The following is a 25164-nucleotide window of genomic DNA, read 5'->3' as shown; positions in this document are numbered from 1 at the left end:
GACGAGCCCCCCTCTTGCACCGACGCTTGGTGGGGGCGACTTCGCCCTTCTTGTTGGAACTTGGAACGACAGTCGAAGGAGGACGTGCCTTCTCTAACTTTGCTTAAATTAGTTTTCAATATCAATAAACCATGTTCTGTTATTCTAAAAACCAACGAGTCCTTTCCCTATTTCCACACTGTTAAAAAGTTGGTGCCGAAACCCGGGATGAAGGAAATTAGGACATGACTTCAACGCAGAACATCCAACGACAGAAAAGTGAAAACAACAAACGAGAAGAAGGCAGGAGCCATCTTGGATAGCCATCTTGGATTCTCCAACGGCTCAGGCAACGAGAAGAAGGCAGGAGCCATCTTGGATTCGCCAACGACTGAGGAAACGAGCTCCGGATCATGGAACGACTCAAGGGGAAACGAACTGCACTGCGAACACAGGTGACCAAACTCCTTTCTGAAATTGATTCGTACATCGAAAGCCACGAGAAAAACGAAAAGAACCTCAGCATCTCCTCCGCAAGGCTTGGCGCCCTCCAAGCACAACTGAACGAGGTGGACGCCGCCATCGAGCCACTAGTGCCGGAAGGAGAAGCCGAGCAAAACTTTGTGCGAACAATTGAATACAATGATCGGGTTGTCACCTGTATTGCAACACTTCAAGAAGAGTTGAAGGAAGTCCGAGCAGGTGCACCACGAAATTTGGATTCATCGCCGATGAACAACAACGGAAACGCGACAACGACTGCCTGCCGAGTGAAGCTCCCGAAGCTCGAGCTACACAAGTTCGACGGCAAAAGCATCTCTTGGCAAGAGTTCTGGGAGCAGTTCGAGCAAGTAATACACACCAACGACCAGCTAACGACTTTGGACAAGTTCGGGTACCTGAGGCCTGCGGTGACCGGCGAGGCGTCAAGTGCCATCAGGGGTTTGCCTCTCACATTACGGTGCTACGAGGACGCCGTGCTTCTGCTGAAGAAACGCTTCGGAAATGAGGACGTCCTTGTTCAGACACATATGCGGAAGCTCCTAGATCTACAGCCAGTGCGAGACGCCGACGACGTCCGGGGTCTCCGTCGACTCTACGACACCATCATCTCCCATCTCCGAGGACTGGAGGCACTCGGACAGAGGCATCAGACCTTCGGTGCTCTTTTGTTTCCTGTGGTTCTGCGTGCACTGCCAAAGGAAATCCTGCTGGATTTAAACAGAACGATCGTGAACGAGCAAGCATCGGACGTGTCGACGCTGGACGCTTCAGCCGGAGGGATGTCCACCGGATCCGAGGACTCTCAGGAACGACCGACGGAGACAAGCACCACTGAAAGAGGTATCGTGACACTATTCTCACGACTGCTTGCCTTTTTGAGAGTTGAAGTCCAGAGCCGCGAGAACCTAGCTGCACAACAAGCTATGGACACGAGGCAACAGCCGCGTGGATTCAGTCAGAAGAAAAACGAGAAAAAGGGAAGTCCCAGAGAACGCTATCAATCCTCCGCAGCATTACTGCATCAAACAACGAAACCTGATAGCTGTTTCTTCTGCAAAGAAAAAAACCACGCGACAGCTGCCTGCTCTGCTGACATTTCAATCGAAGAGAAGAAAAGACTGCTGCGCTTGGAGAGACGATGCTTCCGTTGCACAAAACCTAATCACCGCTCGAATGAATGCAGAAGCAGCATGGAATGCACGAAGTGTTCGAGACGGCATGCGACAACGATGTGCGACCCAGGCTACACGTCAACCAAGGTAGAAGCAAACCGAAATGCGATAACGAGCGTCCCAGTGAATCTGGAAACCGCCACAGGCGAAGCTGCCGGGCCAGCTGTCCTTCTCCAGACTGCAACAATCTGGTGTGCAGGAGAAACCAACGGGATGTTCGTCCGAGCTCTCTTCGACGGAGGGAGCCAACGTTCGTTCATTACAAAGAACGCGTCCGAACGTCTCGAGTGCAAGATCTTGGGACAGGAGACACTGACCGTCGGAGTATTCGGCGGACACCAATCAGAACGAGTATTTAGCAGGGTACTGGTTTCATTAACGGCACAAAACGGCAAGATACATAAGCTCGAAGTTCTTGAAACGGACGTGATATGCGATCAGAAGATCCCTATCCCAGAACCCAACCTGAAGAAACTACTCGGGCAATTGAAGATGGCCGACTCGACTAAAAACGAGCAACGTGGTGATATTGACCTTCTCATCGGCTCAGAGCACTACTGGGACCTTGTGACGGGGAAATCCAAACCACTAAAAGAGAAACTAAGAGCGGTCGAGACTGCATTCGGATGGAGTATCCAGGGTCCCGTGAGAGGAACAGTTCACGACGTACAATGTACGCAAACGATCGCCCTCAAGACATCAGTGGCAACGGCTGAAGCAACAGACTGCTTAGAGCGGTTTTGGACACTGGAGTCAGTCGGAGTGACTGAAGACGAAGGAGTTGACTCGGCAAAACAACGGCAGCTAGACTCCTTCGAGGAGACCATCAAACGAGTTGGTTCCCGATACGAAGTTGCTCTTCCCTGGAAATCAAACGTGAATCTCGACGACAACAGGGAAATAGCAGAAAAACGACTGACCCAGCTGACGAACCGTCTCCAAAAAACACCGGACCTGCTTCGCGAGTACGACGGTGTAATGAGACAGTACTGTTTGGAAGGAATGGCAGAGCCGGTAACGAGGAACGACGTCGACGAGCAGAAGCCGACCTACTACATGCCACATCAGGCGGTGCTCCGAGAGTCAAGCAGTACGACGAAGTTGCGCGTCGTGTTTGACGCTTCATCGCATGGCAACAGGTCGAGGTCACTTAACCAAAACCTTGAAAGCGGACCTAACTTGACCGCTGACCTCGTTGGCTTGCTACTCAACTTCAGAAGCCACAGAATCGCGTTGGTGGCAGATATCGAAAAAGCATTCCTGCAGATTGTAATACAGGAAGAGGACCGGGACGCATTGCGCTTCCTGTGGTACCAGACGACGCCAGACGCGAATGAACCGCGACCCCAGGTACAAGCTTGGCGCATGACGGGAGTTCCCTTCGGAACAACAGCCAGCCCATTCCTGCTCGTGGCAACCCTCAGGCATCATCTGAAGAGCATGGAGGAAGACTATCCAGACACAGCAACGATTCTTTAAGATTGCCTCTACGTCGACGACCTCCTGACGGGAGCAGAAAACGAGGAGGAAGCTATGAGGCTTTACAACGACGCAAACGCCATCTTCAGCACTGCTTCCATGACACTCCACAAGTGGGCCTCAAATAACCAGAATATGAACGAACGCTTCGTGAATGACAGTTGTGAGGCCAAGCACCTAGGACATCTCACGGGCGTCCTCAAGGTGTTGGGACTGACGTGGAGCCCCCACACTGATCACCTGACGTTCACTCCATCGACGACTACGCAACCAGATTCTGGAATGAGCACGAAGAGATCCCTTCTCAAAACAACGGCTCGCCTGTACGACCCCCTCGGATGGTTGTCACCATTCACTGTTAGGGCAAAAGCTCTATTCCAGCAGCTATGGCAACGACATGTGGAATGGGATGAAAAACTGCCACAGGACTTGGACGGGAAATGGATGCAATGGTGTAGTGAACTGAACGATCTGCAAAACATTCGGGTGCAGCGCTACTACCAAGCCGGCACGACTGGAAGTGCGGAGAAAACTACCCTGCACGTATTTGCCGACGCCAGCCCGATCGGGTACGGAGCAGTGGCTTACATCTGTGGCACAGACGCGGATGGAAGTACTACATCGACCATCCTGATGAGCAAGTCACGAATCGCTCCAGTCAAGCAACTGACACTACCGCGACTGGAGTTGATGGCATGTCTGTTGGCGGCCAGGTTGCACAGTTACGTCATGCGAAGCTTGAAACAAACGCCAGACGAGTCACACTTCTGGACGGACTCAACGATAGCTCTGCATTGGATCACAGGGGAGCCATCTCAGTGGAAACAGTTCGTGCAGAACCGGGTGACTGAGATTCAACGCCTCACCGACATCTCTGCGTGGAGACACTGCCCCGGACTGGAAAACCCGGCAGATCTCATGACCAGAGGGATCGGTGCTGATCAGCTTGTTGACCGTTCTCTTTGGTGGGAGGGAGCTCCGTGGATCAAGATGCACGAGAGCTCTTGGCCACACTCCCCACTAGTGGATGACTCTCCGCCGACAGCGTTGGTGGAGAGAAGGACGATTGAGGTGCTCCAGGCAACGAGCTCCACTGCAGTTCCTTCAGTGCTGAACATTGAACGCTACAGCGATGCAGCACGCCTCTTTCGGGTGACAGCGTGGATTCTGCGCTATGTCGGCAAGCTACGGCATGTAAACAGTAACACCGGTCAACTTACAGCCATCGAACTGGATCAGGCCGAAAAATACTGGATACGTCAAGTACAGCGGGAAGAGCTTCAACGGGAAATCGAGAGTACACAAAAAAGGGAGCGTCTTCCATCGGACTCGCCTCTACGAGACATCCCAGTGCACATTGACGATGACGGCATTCTCCGTGTCACCGGTAGGCTTCAACAGAGTGACAAGCCGTACTCTGAACGACACCCCAGCGTATTGACAGGCAGACATCGCTTGGGAGAATTGCTTGTCCGACAGTCGCATCGTCAGGTGCTACACGGGGGAGTTCGGGACACCCTGGCCCAGCTTAGAGAGAGGTACTGGGTGGTGCGAGCACGGCAATTGGTGAAGAAGATAATCAAGGGATGCGTGACGTGCCAGCGCTTCAATGCCCGTCCGGCGACGGAAGTGACCGCTCCGCTTCCACGAGACCGAGTGACACAGGCTCAACCCTTCGAGGTCACTGGCGTCGACTTTGCAGGACCACTGCTGGTAAAGGGAGAAAACGGACTGCACAAGTCCTATGTGACTTTGTTCACTTGTGCCGTAACGAGAGCGATTCACTTAGAGCTCGTCAGAGATATGTCCACCGAGTCATTTTTGATGGCGCTGAGACGTTTCATCTCACGAAGAGGTGTCCCTCGGACCATTTACAGCGATAACGCACTCTCATTCAAGAAAGCCAACAGAGACCTCCAAAAACTATGGAGCGCTATTCGTGATCCCGAGGTCCTTGGTTACGTTACCAACGCATGAATCGAGTGGAAATTCATCGTCGAGCGCGCCCCATGGTGGGGCGGGTTCTACGAGCGCCTCGTCGGATCAACGAAGCTCTCATTAAAGAAAGCGATTGGTGCCAGATGTTTAAATTTCGACGAGTTGGCAACAACACTGACCGAGATCGAGGCGGTATTGAACTCGAGACCGCTTACTCACGTCTACGACGAACCCGGAGAGCCCGAGCCCCTCTGTCCGTCTTTCTTTTTGACGGGCAGACGACTGACGACGCTGCCAAGCATAGGGAAGAAAGATGTCGAAGGTGTTCACACCGACCTCCGCAGGTTTTGGACCCACCGACAGATGATAACGGAAGCCTTCTGGCGCCGATGGAGCCAAGAGTACCTGGCGGAACTGAGGAACGTGCAAAGCCAGAAACAACGCCAGGGAAAACTGCTGGAAGAGGGTGATCTGGTTCTTCTCCGCGACGGCCTGCGGCCCCGACAGCAGTGGAGACTCGCTAGGATCCAGAAGGTGTTTCCGGGAAGAGACGGCAAAGTACGATCACGCCTGCTCAAGATGCCTGGAGGGTCAACGCTCAAAAGACCCATACAGTTATTGTACCCTCTAGAGATCGCATAACGGGACAAAAAAATGACGCTGTCATTTTGGGGGGGAATGTGTTGTAAAATAAAAAGAAGAAAACGTGGAGATGCCCGAGCCGGGAAGAGGGAAGGAAGAGCGACTTCGAAGACGAGCAGAAACCGAGGCACCAGCCCCTTTCCGGGAAAACGGGGAGAGGGACGGAGGGCCGCGGGGAGAGCGCGCCCCACCGTGGGGTCATAAACGACGAGCCCCCCTCTTGGACCGACGCTTGGTGGGGGCGACTTCGCCTTTCTTGTTGGAACGACAGTCGAAGGAGGACGTGCCTTCTCTAACTTTGCTTAAATTAGTTTTCAATATCAATAAACCATGTTCTGTTATTCTAAAAACCAACGAGTCCTTCCCCTAATTCCACAGCATATACTAAGAAACATTATGCCATTTTTTTGAGGCGGGGTTTGGTGTTGCTCGTCCGAAGACGCCAGGGCTCAGGGTGACATCCATTCCACCATTGCCGAGGTCTCGTTGGCCGAAGTGGAAACGGGATTCGAAGAAGACGGAAGGAAAGACAAGCAATTAGTTACATGGTTATAGATAGTAAAGTAATGATAAATGGAGCTCGCACTAAGGGCAGCGGACTGGTTCTTATATAATGAAAGGCAGGATTCCGAGGCTGCTGTGCCATTGGTAGGTTAGCTAAGCACTCTGAAGCTGGCCTTGACCTCAGGAACCTCCTCTCGGTGTTGATGGTCATTCGTTGTTCTGAGAATTGAAGGGGGATCGTGTTATTCGCAGGAGGCCAAGACACAACACACAGCGCACCCGTTGAGGATGGCACTCGTCGCTGTCTCGTTTCTCGATGCATTTGGGCACTTTCATCGCGTAGGCGATTCGGCAAACGAAAAACTTGGCGATCAACGACGGGCTGGGTCGTCGCTGGGGCGCACTGCTTGCTGTTGCTAGTCGAACCGTTAGGTTGTAGCAGATTCCAAGCAAACTTGGTTCGTTGCCCCGAGAGTCGCTGGCAACGGGAATTGGCGCAACGCCCTCGACACTCATAAAAAAAGAAAAAAATCGTATTCTACGCTGGGTGCTGTTAGGTTCCGGAGGGAGGGACGAGAACGCAGGAACGTCAAGCCAGGGTAGGGTTTTAGATGATATAATTAAAAAGATGAGAAGATGAATGGGAGCTCTCGGCTCAACCAGACCGAGTGTTCCTCTGGTCGCGCGCCGCGCCTGGTCCCGAGCTCCCTTTTTATATGCGGTCCGTTGATGTACGTCACGGCTTGCGCCGCCTTCGCTCCTGTTGATTTGTAGAGCGGGAGGTGGTAGCGACAGCAATTTGGCTGCAGCCAGTTGTTCAGGATGGCGCGAGTCTTTCGAAGGTAGTTGATGAAGTAGTCTCGCGCCGTGGCATGCTTGTGGATGGTAAGTGCCCGGGTCCTGTGGCCTGCAGTGCAGGTCAGTGGTTCCACTACTTAACAGTGCACCGGAAGTACCTACAGCAGACAACCTATCCGTTGGGTAGAAAGTGTTGCGCGAACGATGAGTCGCTAATTTGCGTGCGCGGCCAGAGAAAAAAGTGCTGCCAAACCCATCTTAAAGATGCTCTGTTCGAGTTATTCACTATGTAAATGTGCATTCTGAGCAACTGCAGGGTCGCGTTTTCGCCAGAAAGAGAGTCGACATCGTAGCTCCTGAATTGCCAATCTTTAAAAATCGTGTTATCACGGTTTTTCTCGGTTTTTCGGGCATCTCGAGCCAGCCTGTTGTCGAGTGGCACGGCACAGAACATGGAGAATAACCGTGATTTCGGAATTAGGCAGCCGAAATTCAGAAGTTGTGCCGGACAAACTTTTCTTTATAAGGGTATTGCTCCGCTCCTCCCCCTCCCCCCCCCCTCCCCCCCAGCTTCGTGTTCATTTTCTCTCAACTTTCTAACGAAAGATATGAAGATAAGAAAGCAACTGTTTATGACGGTAGATGTCTGACTGAGTAATAAGAAAGCTATCTTCACGCCTTACAGAAGTGGGAGTTGAAATGTCAGAAATAAATTAATCTGGAAGACAGCGCCACATACTCCTCTTTTCTTGTTTTGTATTCTGAGGGAGAAAAGAAAGAAGAAGCGAAAAGACATGTAGATTGCTCATTCTCCACATTTAGTGGAAAAACGAGGATGCCTCCCATCAAATCGCCAGATCCATAATTTGTGCAGTACGGCTCGAAAAAAAGTTGGGGTATTTGAAGCGAAACCCAGGCCATACCAGAAGTCAGGTGAAATTGACTGCCTACACAACACTTATACGGCCTACTCTAGAATATTCCTGCGCGGTGTGGGATCCGTACCGACAGGATCGGATAAAAAAATTTGAAAAATACAAACACAAAATACTTTCGAGGTACCGCCGAATGGACTCCGTTGCTAGCATGCTAGAGCAGCTCAGTCTCCAACCTCCTCACACCCGCCAAGAGATATCAAGGCTAAAGCTTCGTTATATGTTTTCAAAAGTCTTACTCAATATGGACACATGTCAGTTTTTTCAACCAGGTATCAATAGACAAGTAAGGGGGGTACACAGTAGGGCTATGCAAGTTCCGTAAATTAATAATGACATACAAGTGTTCATTTTTTGTTAGAACAGTTGAAAGGTAGAACATACTTCCCGAACGTGTTGTAAATTGTGATTCATTAACCTTGTTCGAGAAATGTTTACTCGAATTACATTAGATTTCTTAGTTAGTAACTCAGTGTGGAAACCAAGTGTTCTTTTCTTCATTAGGTGCATTGATTGCTTGTGTAGCGTGATGTGAACCAGCGCGGTTTTTCATATCGATTTAAATGTATAAGGTGTTAGGAAACGTATATCGTATTGCACGATATAACATGTATGGAAAGTGACGTTCCACTCCTGTTAAGCGCCCAGAAGGGCGCACAGCATTTACAAATAAGATTTAAAGAAATAAAAAAAAAAATACTGGCCAGCAATAGCGGCCTGAGGAGCGCGCCGACTGGTGGCGGCTCGGGTACTATCGTGGACAGTGTTAGCTGTAACACGGCAGCGGCGGCAGTCCCGTACCCCCAGCGCCCCATAGAAGGTGCCGTCCGAAACTCCGCGCATGCGCCGTGCGGCGGACTCGCTCTTCCCGCCTGCGAGCACACCCTCGCTTTGTCGTCTGCTAGGCACAGAGCAGACGATGCACGATGCCATATATATATATATATTATACACCTAGGCACCGATAAGCCCAGAGTTTTAGGCCGACACCGAAAATTGGCGCTTATAAATACCGAATCTACGGGAAAAATAGACACCGCGAAAACACCCACAAATTCGAAGAAACAAAAAGTAAATAGAAGAAAAATAAAAACGCACACACACAAACGAGAAGCCTTTTAACTTTTTACGACACTGCGTTTATATTTCTTTTATTGCCGAAGTTCCCGTCAAATCAATTGCATAGATACGTGAAGTGAGCCGCAATCGGAGATGTATCTAGTTGCGAAGTGCAGCGACGCGAGCGTCCGCCGACAGCCGACATCTCCTCGCTTGCATTACGATTTTACAGATTGGACGAAAATGATTGCCATCTCGCGTTCAAAATATTATTCACTGCACGAAAAAATGCTTTTATGTTAGCATTGCACATGTGAAGGCCACCAAGAAAACTTCTCTTTGTACGCTTAATCGTAATTTGACGCGTTTCCTGCGCCTAGACGGAACACGTAACGCCAGCTGTGCGCATGGCATTACATTCTCAAAACCACGAGTCATGTTTACTGGAGAGGTCGCTATCCAAACCTATATGGAACAATGATGTTACACTTAGCGATGCGTCAACCATACTTCATGCAGACGTATTCTATGTATACTCGTGTGTTTGCTTTCCTGTAGAGCACCCGAGAGAGCTTATCACTGCAATCTATTGGGAAGCTCGGTGACGGCGGTGGTGGCTCCGGGAATACGTTTCCAAAGGCCTGAGCCTTCGACGCCAGAACAGCCCGCCAGATTTGAGAGAAAACAGAACGGCAGAACATGCCAGAAAAGAAGATGGACGGGCGGTGGCGCCCTCATGAATCCGTGTGTATTTCCCAAAATTCCCATCAATTTCTTGTCATTATTATTGTTGTTTTTCGCAAAAATACTGCACGTTTGCTTTCCGCAATGTATCCCCACGAACGCTGTAGTACCTTCCTTTCCTAGTAGCTCAACGCATCCTTGCTTTTCCACTAAAAGTGTAGAATGCGCAATCTGTGTTTTTTCCCCTTTTTCTTTTCTCCCTCAAAACACAAAACAAGAAAACAGGAGTGCTTCACCTTAACGCACGTGTGTAGCGCTGTCTTCCGGATTATTTTCTATCCGCCTAGCGTCCCTTCATGTTTTATCGAAACCTAAATGTCTACTGTTCAGGCTCCGAAGGCGCAGGGTTTCCCTTATATAGGAGGCTATGGGTTCGACTTAGAGGAACAGAGCGGACGTAACTCGAGCGCCGATTAAGGAGCCCCATGTGGCAAACAGATCGGTGTTGTCGGACTCAGGAAGCAGATGCCGCATCGAGAATGCGCCGGAGCGAACTAGACATTGCGGATTGAAAGATGTGTACGCATTTCGAGAAATGTCAATATACGTCATGTGTAGTTCGATGTAGGAGCACACATAAAAACTTACTCGGTGCGACGTTATAGGGGTGTGAGGCAAAACCTTACGATAGTTGATTGCCGCCCGACTAGACGCAATCTGTGCATAGGTGCGATTTTCTTTTTTTAACTCGCAGCTTTTTTTTGTGCGGAACACGTAACGCCATGTTTTTGGCGGCCGGGTTGGCGTCGAAGTCTCACGCTTTTCGAAACGTAATCCCGGAGCCGCCGCAATAGATTGCAGTTACTGCGGGAGGCATACATCATGATTTTGTTCCTAGCTGCGACGTCATGTCCTGGACACACGCGCAAAGTTCCAAGTGCATCAGGAAATCATTTTGTAGGCAGTGGGTGCGTCCAGTAGCGGCTTCATCGATATCAAACGACGCGACTCGGGTCACGATCGCAGTGACAAATGAGCGAGGTTTTCCAGCCCAGTCTTTTTATTGCCCTGTACAGCACTCGGGTTTCGCGGTCTCAGGACAAAATAAAACCATACAACGCCGAACACGATAGCTTTTGCTTTACCCGCTCGACCCGATGGCTTTAGAAGACCATCAGCGTCGGCATTCGAAACAATCGAAGCTTCTATTGACGAAGGAGACGAAGCAGGCGACAGTTTGAACTAATGAGCGATCGCCAGTACTTCTCCTTTCTCATCCAATTGGCTTGAAGAATGCATGCTGGTATAGTGGAATACAACCTTGCGTATAGAGTTAATATTTGTGTCGATAAATGCCTGCCTGAGAAAAATATGAAACCGTGCCGATGTGCTCACACCGACTGTTGGGCCGCTGTACAAACGGCCTGGAAAATTTTTTACGGCAATACGTTTCTTCCGCTTTTATTGCCGGACTTCATGTCGAATTAATTCTATATATACAAGAAGTGAGCGTCAGTCGGCTATGTAAGCAGTACGACGTGCAGCGATACGAACATCCGCCAAGAGCCAATAAAATTTCGCTTCCATGTTAATGCAAGAAGTTTCTTGTATTAGCATTGTACATTCGAAGGCTATATAAAGCATCTTTATACGCTTAGGTAATTTAATTTAACGTTTCATGCACATAGGCGTACGAAGATTGGTTTGCGAAGCAGAAAACACCATTGAATCTACGTTTGTTCGAAAAAAAAAAAAGAATTGCTTTACATTCTATTTGTGGTTCTATACGTAAAGTAGGTCTCCCTTTGACAAATTTGTGCCCCGATACAAGCTTTCCGGGTTTTTATCTGCATTAAATTTCATAATAACGACAACGTCACATTGACCAAGCCAGGTAGTGGCATTATGCCCCTGCGATCCTCCGCTCACTACCGTTAGGTGGCGGCGAGCAATCGGCGACGGGTAAAACAAAATGGCTAGGTGGCGTAAGCTACCGCCCGATCCAAAGGGCTCAGCCGTATTCATCCATCCATCCGGAGTTCACGCCACCGGCTCGCTCGCTCCCTATAGTCGTTTTGACTTTAAGGTCCCAGTAGATACTCTGTCTCCAGCAGGCGCTTATTGCCTTCCGCCTCGCTTTTGCCTGCACGTGCGACGAAGCCGCGCTGGAGTCGGACCATCTACTGGCTTCTTAACCTATCACAGGCTATAGAAATAAAGTTCGCGAGGTGACAGAGCACGTTGCGTTTCATAGTTTGCCGAGTGTCACATTGGAGGCTCGGTATTTAGAGCGAAACGTTTTGTTTGCCTTTGTGAATTATCACATTTTTAATGAAGCTCCCTTTGCATGTTTGTGGTAATTTTATCTCCGAGCGTTACGCCAGAACTAGAAAAGCCTGAAGCTTCTCAAGAGCGCAGGGCCCCATTAAGATCTTTGTTCGCGCTCTAAAAGCTCGGGACGGCAAAGAACTATCGAAACTCATTTATTTTAATCGAGTTTCACTCCATCTTCCATTTTAATTGCTTTTCAATTGGAGAAAAATCTTCTTGAAAAAAACACTTTTATTTACTATATTTTCCTCTTGCGTATAGGGATAGGGTTCCTTGCTTTAAAAGAAACCTCATCCGTCATAAAAAAAAAGTTGAAATATAAACGCGACAACTTCATTCCTTGGTCCGCTATAAAACTTATTTTTGACTTTCTATTAAAAACGTGTTGACTTATTGTTGACTCTGATTACTTTCTTTTGACCGACTTTCTATTGACATGGTCAACAGAAGGTTTGTTGACTTCGTGTTGGAACTTTCATGACGATTTTCTTCAGTCTGAGTCAAAAGAACAGCTGTTGACTTTCTATTAACTTAATGTTGATTTTTTTTTCCGCTGACTTCCTGTTGAAAGTATCAGAATGACTGCAGACGTTCTGTTCACTTCGCGTTAAAAATGCTCAGTTGACTCTCTGTAGCCACTGTCAAAAGAAAAGCTACAGACTTTCCGTTGACTTTTTACTGACCATAGTACACCTCGACTACATGTAAAAAATCGCCAAGTTTCTCAATATTCTCTGTCAGGATGAGAACGGTAGGAAGGAGCTTCCTTTGCCCTGCCTCCAGCACGAGCCTACTACCCTCGACGACGCTTCGGCGTTGGTGCACCTCGAGCGCGCGCGTGCAGTCAAAGCACGACGGAAGGCATGGGGAGCGTGCTGGATGCCAGGCGTTCGGAAGACACGCCCTGCAGTTCTCACTTTGCGACTATAGTGACTTTAATACCCATATTAAATAGTCAACTATTAAATAAAAGCAATATAACCATTTTAAAGTGGAGAAACTGCCTTGACTCGCGTGGTACTGAGTGGTGCTATGCAGGGAAGCGATATCATTTCTACTAGGAGCCGTTTTTGTGAATGTGCTTTAGTGACTGCGTCGAATTATTGTTAATTGCACCATTGCTTTTTAGTAAGATATCGTTAACGAACTTCGAAACACAGATTTCCCTTTGACAGACTCCCAAGGAGAAGATCGAATAATTGGAACCTTAATAAGTGCTAAGGTGATCACCGGCCAAATGATCACCTTCAAGATGTAGGCGATATAAGACTCTGGAGCAGTCAACAGACTGTGATTCAGGTGTGCAGCGCTTTATGGTGTTTGTATTTGTGTTCGTTTCTAATGTGTAGTTGCGGGATGTATGTAGTAGTGCCTTCAATACCACAGACATACCATTTACTAACAAAATAATAATAAATGTTTTTTTTACGTTATTTTGGCGCAGCTAATAGGGAGCAGAGTGGAACACCATAGTAAGCTTCCAAAACTTTGTTGAATTACTAGCTAAGCAGTAAATAACCTTTTCTTCTTTTTAGATGGCTGTAGTTTTTTAATTGAAAACCTGTAGTTTTTCAATTGCAAAGTTGCAATAAAAGCATCTTGGAGGCGACAGAGAGTCTGACATTTTTATTACAAAGTGGGCCAATATTCAAACAAAAAGTCCACACAAAAGCTAGAGAAAGTCAGATGAACAACTATTGACATTTCATATCGTCGGTGGTTTTTTGCACAGCCTTTCAACAGAAAAGCATCACAGTTTTTTGAAAGGGGTACTAAACTCCGCAATTGCTACTCTCTTAGAGCACCTTGGACATGAGTCAACATTGAGCTATATTTTATTTATTAACATCATACTCTGATCCATCTGGCTACTGATATATATCATGCAAGTGTCCCAGGATGCGCGCATCGGAATGCAAGGCAGACGCCAAAGTAGAAAACGAATTGAGGGACGAACTTGAACGCGGTATAGTGTCAGTGCACATCTGTATCGTAGACCTCAGACCGCAGTCATTTCCGATCACACTCAGCATTAAACACTGCCAGAGAGACAAACGGTTCATCGGAAGCAGCTCGATATTCGTCATAGCTTTAATTAAAAACAAGGCGATGAACAGTATCTCTTTTTGACGTTTTTTTTCAGGAGTTTGCCCGGGACTGTTCTCTTCTATAGCCTGTTGCAGGTGAAGAAAAAAAAAAGGAGAAGTCTCTCTCACAGAACACACTGCTAGCATTGGTTGGTGGATTCCTCGACTCCAGCATCTGCTCCGCCTAGGAACTGGAGTTGCCCTTCTTATCTTCAGGATGCTTCGCAATAAAAAAGCGTTTGTCAAGGGACACAGAAGCACAGTGGGGTTGTTCAGCTAATACCAAGGGCTGGGTGAGGGAACGAGGGTCGTGTCAATTAAACGCAGTCGTTTTTGCGTTAACGCAATACCAGTAACGGTGTTACTTTAAAGCGTTAACTTTTATTGGTAACGTGTAACTTACTCTTTACTTTAAAAAAGTGACGTATAACGTAAACGTACGTTACTAATTTTGAGTAACGGGTGACGTAGTTACCCTCCCTATACTGTTACATCTTCTTCCCAACATATCAACGAAATTACACTGAAATTATTTTTGCGTTCGTAAGCGCGAAGTCACGAATTCTCGCACATATTCTACATACTTTCAAAACCATAACCGTGAAAGAGATATAATAGTTGTGTTCAGTTTCTCCATGGTGTTAAGATCGACTTTGCATTCCTGCGAGGACGACGACCAAGGGAACCTTGAGACGACTGACGTGGGATCTGAACCCTTTGGCCACGTCTGGCCTGTAACCGAAGAATTGTCTCTCTCCGGCCATGTAGTCTCAACTCTACATCAGCACAAGTCGCACTGGGTTTTAACTACCGTGATTTCTAGCGAAAACGTAACAAATGTGATGAACTAATATGGTCTCTAACGTCTAGGCCATAATCGCGTGCACACGATTATGGCCTAGACTTCAGACTGTGACTGTGAATGGGTCGAGGACATGTCCTCGACCCATTCACAGTCCGATATTCCACCGTATATAACACTTTGGCGGTGGCTGGCGATGCACAGCACGGAGAGCAGTACGTAGCGGGGCACGTAGCGCAGCAGCGGGAAAGTAGATGCCGGCATTGGCGGACGGGTCACGTGATGCCAAGATGGCGACGCCCATAGAAAGTTGCCCGAAAGCGTCTATTCGCGTCTACAGCTCGTTGCTCGCCCTCCCGCGGCGAAAAAAGAAAGCGCTCTAGTGAGTGTCCCCCGGTTCTCCTGCTCAGTGGGCACGGGGGAAGTGCTCACGATCATGGCTCGCGAAATGTCATATCTGAATGCAAACAACACTCTTTATTGTCACAATGTAGTGCTGGAGCCGGTGTGGGATTGTACCTTATTAGAGAGTTTTAGTATTACGTATAAAAGCCAACTAAAGCGCTGTACGCTTGCGTTAGAGTTGCGTGCTCCGAGCAGTGCATGCGCGTTGTCACCATACTCCAATCCAAAACCGCATTTTGCTGCACGCGCAGTGTAGAACACGCAACGCAAACACGCATTGCTTGCGTTCGCTCGCATACGAAATATGAAAACTCACTACTGTTTCATCGGATTCCAACGCCAAGGAAACGTACTGCAGTGAGCAGACGTGCAAGCGGGTAAGCGTTCTTTCGAATTGGAAAGACTGTAATAGGCAAAACGACGGCACGTAAAAATTCAAGAAAGAAAATGTTCTAAGAAGATTATTAACTAAAAAAAAAAGGAATCTTTTTTTTTTTTTTTTGGTGCGTTTGGTCCGGAAGGATTGACGGCGAATTCGCAACACGCTCGTTAGGAAAAGAATTCGGACGTTTTTGCTGATTGTCAAGAGTCGCGACTTTGATAGCTTTACCCACTGCGATTTGTGTAATTTTACATGTATTTCTCAGATTAGATAGTATACAGTGATTTCATTGATTTTAGACTATTTTTGATTTATAACTTCTTAAATAAAATGCTGCTTTTGGCACAGGGATGATAATTTGCACATTTTTGAGTGCCATACTTGTTCGCGCGTTTGAAATACGATCCTATTCAACAAGTTATATTAGATCTTGAAAAACTACGTATGAAAATATTTTAAATGTATTATTATGAAAACAAATTGCAGCAACGTAAGCCTTCAATAAACGCCACGATCACAAAAATACGCCATTTAACCCTATTAGTCTCTCCAGAAAGGTCCGATTTTGTTTTCTTTTTAGCGCATAAAAACTCGGAGATCCTTATCAAGATAGACTAACAGTTAAACGCTGGATGTAATATAAAGTCCTATACGTCACACGTTGCATTAAAAAAAAACACACACACACACAATTTTGTTGCACGACTCGGATTACATCTTTGGGTCTTGTAGTGAGAACAGCGTTTTTTAATTTATACGCCTTGTGAACATATTATAAACTCATCACCCGTGGCGATATTTTATAACATTTCGGGTGGATTCTGTCATTCTTGTGCTTGAGAATAATGTTAAAGAAATTCATCATCTAAATACCCACAAACCCTTTAAAAAGCCCGCAAGTCATTCTTTTACGTGACAATTATCCGAGTGAGAAAAGGTAGCAAGAAAACCGAAATATCAGTACTGATCTTTTCAACAAATGCAATATCCTGTATGTTACCTCTTAGGGGTGTGAAAGGCTCTGTCTTTAAAGAGACACTGAACTCTTCAAAATATCTTGAAGTGCCTGGATAAGAGACGTATGTCGCAAAATTGATTTTCCGCGAACAACTTCTTCAGCTCATTAATTACGCTGTGAGACACATCCTGAGTGGTGAAACAATCCGAAACTGACACCTATACCGAGAAATTAAATTCAAATAGATGTTAATTTTGGTTTCGTTCCAGAATTAAAACGTTCCTCCTGGCGTAAATAATACTCTAAACACCATTTTTATTTTTCGAATAAGGAGGTGACCTGCGCTCTAATACCTTAGCGTCCTCGTATGAGCAGGAACAATTTGAGTAGCTCCGTGAAGCCAGCACAGTAGACAGGATCAGCAACTGATATACCGGCACGCATCTCCGACCCTCACTAAAACTGCTATTTTGGAAAATGAGTGGCGCCACCAAAAGTGAATTGGAGTAGCGAATATGTAACGTACGAAAGCGTAAAATACAATGCTGCGTGATCCAGCCTTTAAAAATGTATTATGTTTAAATGTTCGCGTTGAGTTCAGCGCGGGCTGTGTTCCGGATCAACGAAAAATGAACCTGTACATAAACATTTTATGCAGTAATGCTTGGATTTATATTATACAACGGCAGCTCCAAAGCAAGGTTTTTCGATTTTATCGTAGCTTAATCAAACCGGCGTGGCGGTTATCTTTCGGGACTTATCGGTATACCTCAAAACACATAACCACACGTTACAAAAAAAAGAAAACGATTCGATTTATATCGCATTATACCATACACTGGACGGTGTAAAACAAGAAAAATTAAGAATTAGGTATATTTATTGGGAAATTAATAAGTTTAACTGGTTATAAAAGATTTTTCTTACCACGTACGCGCGTTATAATAATAACTAGGGCTGGGCGTCGATTAAAATTTTAACCCGATTAATCGCCACTCTTTAATCGATTAATTAATCGATTAATCGGTTGCGTCGATTTTTATAAATAATATATTAAAATTGAATGCAACAGCTCGTCTTGCCTTTGAAGACTTATTTTGCTCTCTGTTACACGGCGCAAAGGACTTTTAGAATTGACTCATAGTTCAACGATTCAGACTCACATATTTTTGCTCCAGCTCCGAAGACAAAGTTTCTCCGCATTCTCCGACAGGAAGACAAGAAATCAGGGCTTGGGCAATGCTTTCTTCTTTTTTCAGAGAAAGGGGCCTCGATGAGAAGGCGTTGATTGTTGTCTGCGTTTTGGCGGATGGTCCTTGCTGCAGCGGAGTACATGGGTGGTTCGCTCGTAGGTGATACTAAAGCGAACTTAAGCTTCCACTCTACGAAAATGGCTTTTTGCAGATGTTGCAGTGGACTTCCTTCGAGTTAAAAACTTCACCGCTGGAGTTTACTTTAAACCCGAACTTTCGAGCGAGATTGCCTATCTGGTGTGAGTGTGAGTGTGAGTTTGAGGGTGAGTGAATCTACTTAGCGCTTCTCCAACAATATGCCTTTCATACTCGTGAACTCGTCCATTTTTGCGGGCCAAATACTGGAACAAGTAACCATGGCGTTGTTAGCGTCCCAGCTTGTTTTCGTGCTTGTTTGTCTTGCCTGGGCAGGATATGTAATAGATCCTCAATAAGTGAAGTTTCGCGGTCGCGCGGAGATGAGTAGCGGGCCCGGCTTTTTCTTCTGGCCTCGGCAGAACTGTTAAGTATATCCTCGAACGGGTGACGCTTTGCGAGCGCGAGAATTGAACCTTGCTCATAGCACCTGGCTGGGAAGAGGAAAACCACTCGGGACGGAACGACCGGATGCACGCCACATTAAAAAACCGATTAACCAGTTAAAATATTTGATCGCGATTAAAGCCTTAATCGATTAATCGGAAGGTTAATCGATCAATTGCCCAGCCCTAAATAACACATAAAAAATTGCTGGTGCTGCGCACCTCACTTCATCTCTTTAATGAAGTATCAATAGTTTTAAAATGATTGAAAACTTTTGATGAGAACAATACTGTATATATGAGCCATCTGACAGGAAAACATGGTAGACAACCCCGGCCACACATCGAATTCACCTGTGCGTTCTTTGCTGAGAAAAATGCAGAGATGTCATATGATAATAATCAAATCAAATCAAAGCATTATCGAATCAAATCAAAGCATTATGAAAGCACGACAGGAGAGAGTTTAGCTATCAAATAATTTACGTGACAATCCCACGTCATATTCTCTGAAAAAAATATGCCTAGTTTTATGCTGGCTGACTATTTCGGTTGACGACCTACCTGGTGAGAGAGTGTAATTTATTGAAATGGGCTTATTTTTTGATCTGAATAAGATTGCTTTAGACTTTATTGTATTTACTTTAAGGCCGTTAGTATCAGACCACAATGCAAATTTGGTAAGAGTAGAATTGGCTTGGCATAACAGTGTATCAGCATCAGCCGCAGAGAAAAACATACTCGTATCGTCCGCATATATAACGAACTGCACTTGGTTGTCGATGTTTACTAGGTCATTGATGTAGACGTTAAATAGGAAAGGTCCAAGTATACTTCCCTGCGGTACACCACAAAGAACACTTTGGAAAGAAGAGAAAAAAACGTCAATAGCTACACACTGTTTCCTATTCGTTAGATACGAGTGAAATAAGGCAACTGGTACACCGCGGACGCCATATTGACTAAGTTTCATAAGTATAGTACTGCATGATTTAGGAAATCAAACGCTTTACTAAAATCAATGAACACACCTAAAGTAACCAACCTTTTTTTCTATATTTCGTAATATAATTTATTTTTGATATAACAGGGCGGCTTCCGTAGATTTGCCTTTGCGAAAGCCGAACTGGTAGTCTGTCAATATAGAATGTTTACAAAAAAAAGTGATGGAGGCGCGTAAGAATAATCTTTTCGAGTACCTTAGAGAAGACAGGTAACACAGACATTGGCCTATAGTTATTCATTACATGCTTATCGCCTCCTTTATGCAAAACAGTGACTTTAGCCAACTACATGTTTGCGGGAAACTGACCAGATGATAATGATAAGTTGTATATGTATGCTAAGTGTGGGGCAATTATATCCATTACAAATTTAATTGGCTTAATTTGTAATTTATCAATGTCAATACTTTTGCTGTTTTTTAGTCCTAGAAAGATGTTAAACACCTCTACTTCGTCAGTTGGATTGACAAAAAACGTATCATCAGTATGTTTCACAGAAGAAAGGACATTTTAATATTTACGTTGGCCTGTGCATTAGGTTGTGCATTGGAATAGTTAGCATTAAACTGTTCCGCCAAACGTGCACCTGACATGTTACGACCGTCCATAGTTAATTCGCCAATAGAGTGGGAAACCTTTCTACGATTTAAAACTTCATTAATAATTTTCCCCACGACGTCAGGGCGTTGTTTAGTAGCCTCATGAAACTTCTGCTTGCAATATGACGATTTTGCTTTTCTAAGCTCAGATGTCAATTCGTTCCTAAGTTTTTTTAAAACATGACAGTTTATTTTGATCCCTCGTCTTTAAAAACGTTTCCTATAAGCGAGTTTTCTTCCTCATCATCTTTATGTGGGCTGGGGTTACCCAAGGTTTTCTTATTTTTTTTTGCTCGTTGTTACAGTTTTAAACGGAAAATATAGGGCATAAAGTGCTTTAAAAATATTTAAGAATTCATTATATGAATTATTCACATCTAGTTTAGAGAAAACCGATGTTCAATCACTGTTGAATACTGCATTCCTAAATGCGAGTAAGCAATCATTAGTCATTTCCTGGTAGGTTACAGAAGATTTAGCAGCACCTTTTTATGGGTCATGATTATGTAAAGTCAAAAAGATTGGAATATGATCGCTTATGTCGCAGCTTATGGTTCCGGTTACTTTGACGTTGGTTGTAATATTGGTAATAAAAAGGTCAATTACACTTGATGTGGATGTAGTGATTCTAGTGGGAGACGTCAAACATTACGAAACCCGTTAGAGTGCAGCGTATTATTGAGTGTCTTAGTTTGGAAAGAGTACTCTAGTAAATTAACGTTGAGGTCACACCCTAGGACAAAAGAGTAGTTATTTGCCGATACACAGTCTAGAAAGCCCTCAAGAAAACAAATGAACATTTCGAAATCCGCCGAAGGTGGGCTGTACATGACAGCTCTTATATTAGCCCCATACTTTAAGCTTAGGATCTCATAATTACTTGTAATTTCAGTAAAAATATCTAACAGCTCACATTTAATTCAAGATTTCACTTGAATTGAGAGACCACTGCCACGTTTATGCTTTCGGTTTAAAAAGAAATGTGTGTAATCCGGCAGAACGAGCATATCAGCATCCTGCTGATACCAGGTTTCCGTGAACATTATCATATCGAATGATACGCGGCACTGATCCAGGTATGATATAATAGATGCACTTAAATGCAAAGGTGCAAGCGAGCTGGGGAAAAATGACGAAAATAATGTCCGGAGAGAAGAACAAGAGGGACAAAGGACAAGCACCAATATCCAAACACAGCTAGGCGACTGGTGCGGGACCGAAAAAATCCGCCTGGTCCGGTTATCGAACCCGGGACCTCTCTGAATATGTATTTTACAACGATCGCTTTTCTGGAGTCATTCCACCACTGATAAATGACGTTTATTGTCGTTGTAGCTGTCGTCGTAGAAGGGCCTAGGGCGTACAGCGTTCGTCGTTGATATCGACAGATGCTTTAAAAAGAATGCCCACCACCGCGGATCTCTCGCGATTCGATCCAGGGTCCCCAGCGTGTGAAGCGGGCGCGTTACCACAAAAGTGTTACGCCACACTTTTTTTACATCTTTATTGCGTGACAATTACGACCTTGAAACAAATTCTCAAGCGATTAACCGAGCATTTCACGGGGCACAAACAAGATATTGGACTTCTCCATTGCTATACACAAGGGAGCATTCAAAAAATCAAGCAAACATAATACGCCGATTTAACGATAGCAGCCAGTTCATATACACTAATAACATTGCGACCTCTTCAATTAACGAAGACTTGGTAGTCCGGAGGATTCAGCATGTTGGTCCATCATTATACACCCCCAAAGGCCGTGGAGCCCAGCGAAAATAATAAAATAGATCAAATGACACTTGTGTCTGTGGGTGCAACAGGCAAAAAGCAATTACCATACGGTATGGGGGCGGGGGGGGGGGGGAAGTTCTTTCTTGATTGTCTTCGCATGGACGCCCCTGGAAGAGCGGGCCTCGATACAAAAAAGAAAGCAGTGATCAATAGTTTCATGATTGTTAAAAAGCCTACATGCAGTTCACAGTCCAAGGCACGACTCGTTATTTCTCTTTGAGCCACGTTTTAACGAGCAGTCTGGATGTAAGCTATTTTACATAACAAAAAACGGTTTTTACAGTTGGAGAGATTCTTATTAGTTTAGCCCGTGTGAAAACGTTCTGCCCCGGTTGAGCAGTTGTCAAGGTGCGAAAGATTGGCACTACTCGCAGCAATAATTTAATGAGACCATTGCATAATCGCTTCCGTCAGATTTCAGACAGGTAGTAGTAAGATAAACGTTCACCAAGAAAATTAACTGCGTCCGCAACTTCTCTTAAAGGAGCTGTGCAACGATTTTAACGTTGAAAGAGTTGACATCTTCTACTTTTGACGTTGTTCACTGTGTCACAAATGGCAGAAAACACACCTCCTTTCATCGAAATGTTGCGATTCCGCCGCGTAATAGCGAAGCAAGCAGCGTGATGTCACTTGGGTAGTTGTAAAAAAGATAGCAAGCTGTGCGAATATCTGCTCGATAAAAGATAGCTTTTCTATAAACCTTGTCGTTCCAACATATATATAAATGCGTCGAAAACCTGGTATCATTGACAAAACTTTTATCATACGGAGTTTTAGTGGCGCCATCTATCCTAGGTCCACAAAACCGCGAACAGCCGCCAGAAGCCGGAGGGGGAAGGCCACTGTAGCCGGACGGGCAAGGACGGGTATGGCCGGACCCGGATGAGACTTTCCTCCTTTCACCGTATATTTTGCGGGGTGCCCGCCAGCATGTGGTCACGCGGTCGCGAGCGGATGAGTTCTCGCTGCTCGCTGATGGCTCTAAAGAGAGAACTTTTCCGGAACCCCGCGCCTACTCAAGTGACGTCACTGCGCACGTGACCCGGAAGACGATGTACGAGTTGAGAGGCGGCAAAAACCTGGACATTCTTCATTTTTTAAAATAAAAACTAGGGTATCCAGGCAAAATATTTTTTCGGTAGTGCACTGCAGAGGTGTCAGGCATCAACTTCCACAATTATTTAAGCCAAGCCCTGAAATTGTTGCACAGCTCCTTTAAGAAACCCCACACAAACAAATTGTTACGAAAAAGTTGAAATGACCCAATAGTAAAAAGATTAATTCTAAGAACAACAAGCTACGCAAAAAAGGATTGCGCGGGTCTCTGAAGAAAATAAACCTACACGTTAGTTTTTGTGCGAGTTGATGCGCAAGACCTAGGCCGCCTGTTTCCAAGGATTTGAAAACAATTATACCGGCGCACGGCCTCCCAAGACGAGCTCCACATGAATGTGGCAAAGATACAGTGAACAACACGAAGATGACGTTGCGAGCAATGCAGCACTTGAAGCACGCACAAAAGCTTAGCAACAAGGAAAACGTTGCAGGCTATAGCTCTTCCAAATATTGACATGTCGCGTCCGTTAATAATGTTAGCTCGACATTTCATCATTTTGTTTTCTGTTGCGACATCTTCCAGAAGCTATTATTGTTACATGCATATGCAAACGCCAGAGGCGTCCCAAGGTACTGGGGCGCGCTGTTTGAACACGAAATGTCAACGAACTGTGCGGGCATCGTAGCCCAGGTCCCAAACCGCAAGCCGCTGCGCTTATTATTGTTGATGGCCGTCCCAGTAGCGGTACAAAAAAAAATTTCGTTACTTCCAAGCCTAGTTGGATGCTTCGTTTATTAGTGCAAACGCAGGCGACATCGTCAGCATGCGCTAGGGCCTTCAGTGTTTAGGAAACACTAGCCACAAATATCAACGCTATTGGGAACGCGAAGCAATAAAGGTTCCAAATATATCAAAAATAGGAGGGGTGATAAAGGATAGCCCTGTTTACCGAAGCTTCAAGACTTACTACGGACGATTGAGTGCCATTCACAATCAGCTTTGTTGAGCAATCTTGTTAAAACATCCAATTGCCGTTCGAGAAAGCCGGTCCAGTATTTGCCTCTTCGAGGAGTAAGGAAAGAAACGAATGGTTTACACGGTCGAAGGCTTTGGCAACAACGATTTGGACCAATGCAACCTAACTGTTTCTGACTGAGCAATCGTGGAGTACAGAGCGGGCGACATGGATGCTTGAGAGTATGCTGTGACCTTTATTCCGCGTAAGTGGTAATTCCTGACTAAACAGTATTCGGCAAATCGTAAGCGACTGGTCAAAAGTTTTGCAAAAGAAATCCTCCATAGTCTACAATACATAGAGAAATAGACTGTTTCCGAAATTCAGTCGGGTTATTTTCATCACTATCATTATCTGAGGAATGGCATGCGTGTCGTATTTATGGCAGTCTTCTGGTTACTGACGATTAAAAAAGTTGAAGATCCGCCGAAGCGGATTATGCGACGCCTACACACTCTAGACGTTAGCACGATGCGGCACAGGAATTGAATACAAGAGCTGCGTAAGCCTTTATTTTTAACTCGGGACTAGTCAAACCATTGGAGGCACATAATCGGCTTTACAGTCCATTATGTATGAAATATTATCACGGCTTTAATGGGGATCGGTGCTTCGTCCTTACCGGTTGTGTATTTGTCACCATCGAAACTGAGAGATAAAGAAAGAATCGTAAGATAAAAATACATATTCTCAACTGCTGTTGAGTAACGAAAATGATGGCGCCCGGCAAATTACTACTGACTGCGGTAAACCTCTATTTGAGCCACCAGGCGGCAGTACATTTCAAAAAGGGTCTATCGGTCGGTAACCCTCAAATGTTTTTTGTTTGTCTGGGACTTTGAATTTTGGAATACGAGGCATAGGATTCCAGAACCTCACAACATGCCGGGTGCAGTACTGGGCATAACAATTCACGGTGCGATTTATCAAATTCAGCAAAAAGTCCGTCTGGACTGAGAGTTTAAGATGGTTTTAGATCGCCTACTACGAGCTGTGCTTCCATGATTTTTCCTTCCAGCAAGGCACATCATCATCACTCAGTTTTTTACTCGGATATATAAAAGCCTCCGTAGATTCGTGATCTTGCGGAGTTTTTTTGCAAGACAAACAGTTTCTTATAAGGGTTTTCAAAATATGCCACAACTTTGGTAGGATTACTGGTAAGTACACCTCGAGGATCTATTTCGGTTAGAAACTTAGAGAGGGCGAGACGAGGTTCCACTGTCAAAGGCTTTCGGGTTGGTTCTTCGCTCATGAGG

Source organism: Ixodes scapularis, unplaced genomic scaffold (assembly GCF_016920785.2).
Source record: "Ixodes scapularis isolate PalLabHiFi unplaced genomic scaffold, ASM1692078v2 PGA_scaffold13__105_contigs__length_92229423, whole genome shotgun sequence".
NCBI classification, from domain to species: domain Eukaryota; kingdom Metazoa; phylum Arthropoda; class Arachnida; order Ixodida; family Ixodidae; genus Ixodes; species Ixodes scapularis.
Note: the sequence above shows the minus strand (reverse complement) of the source record.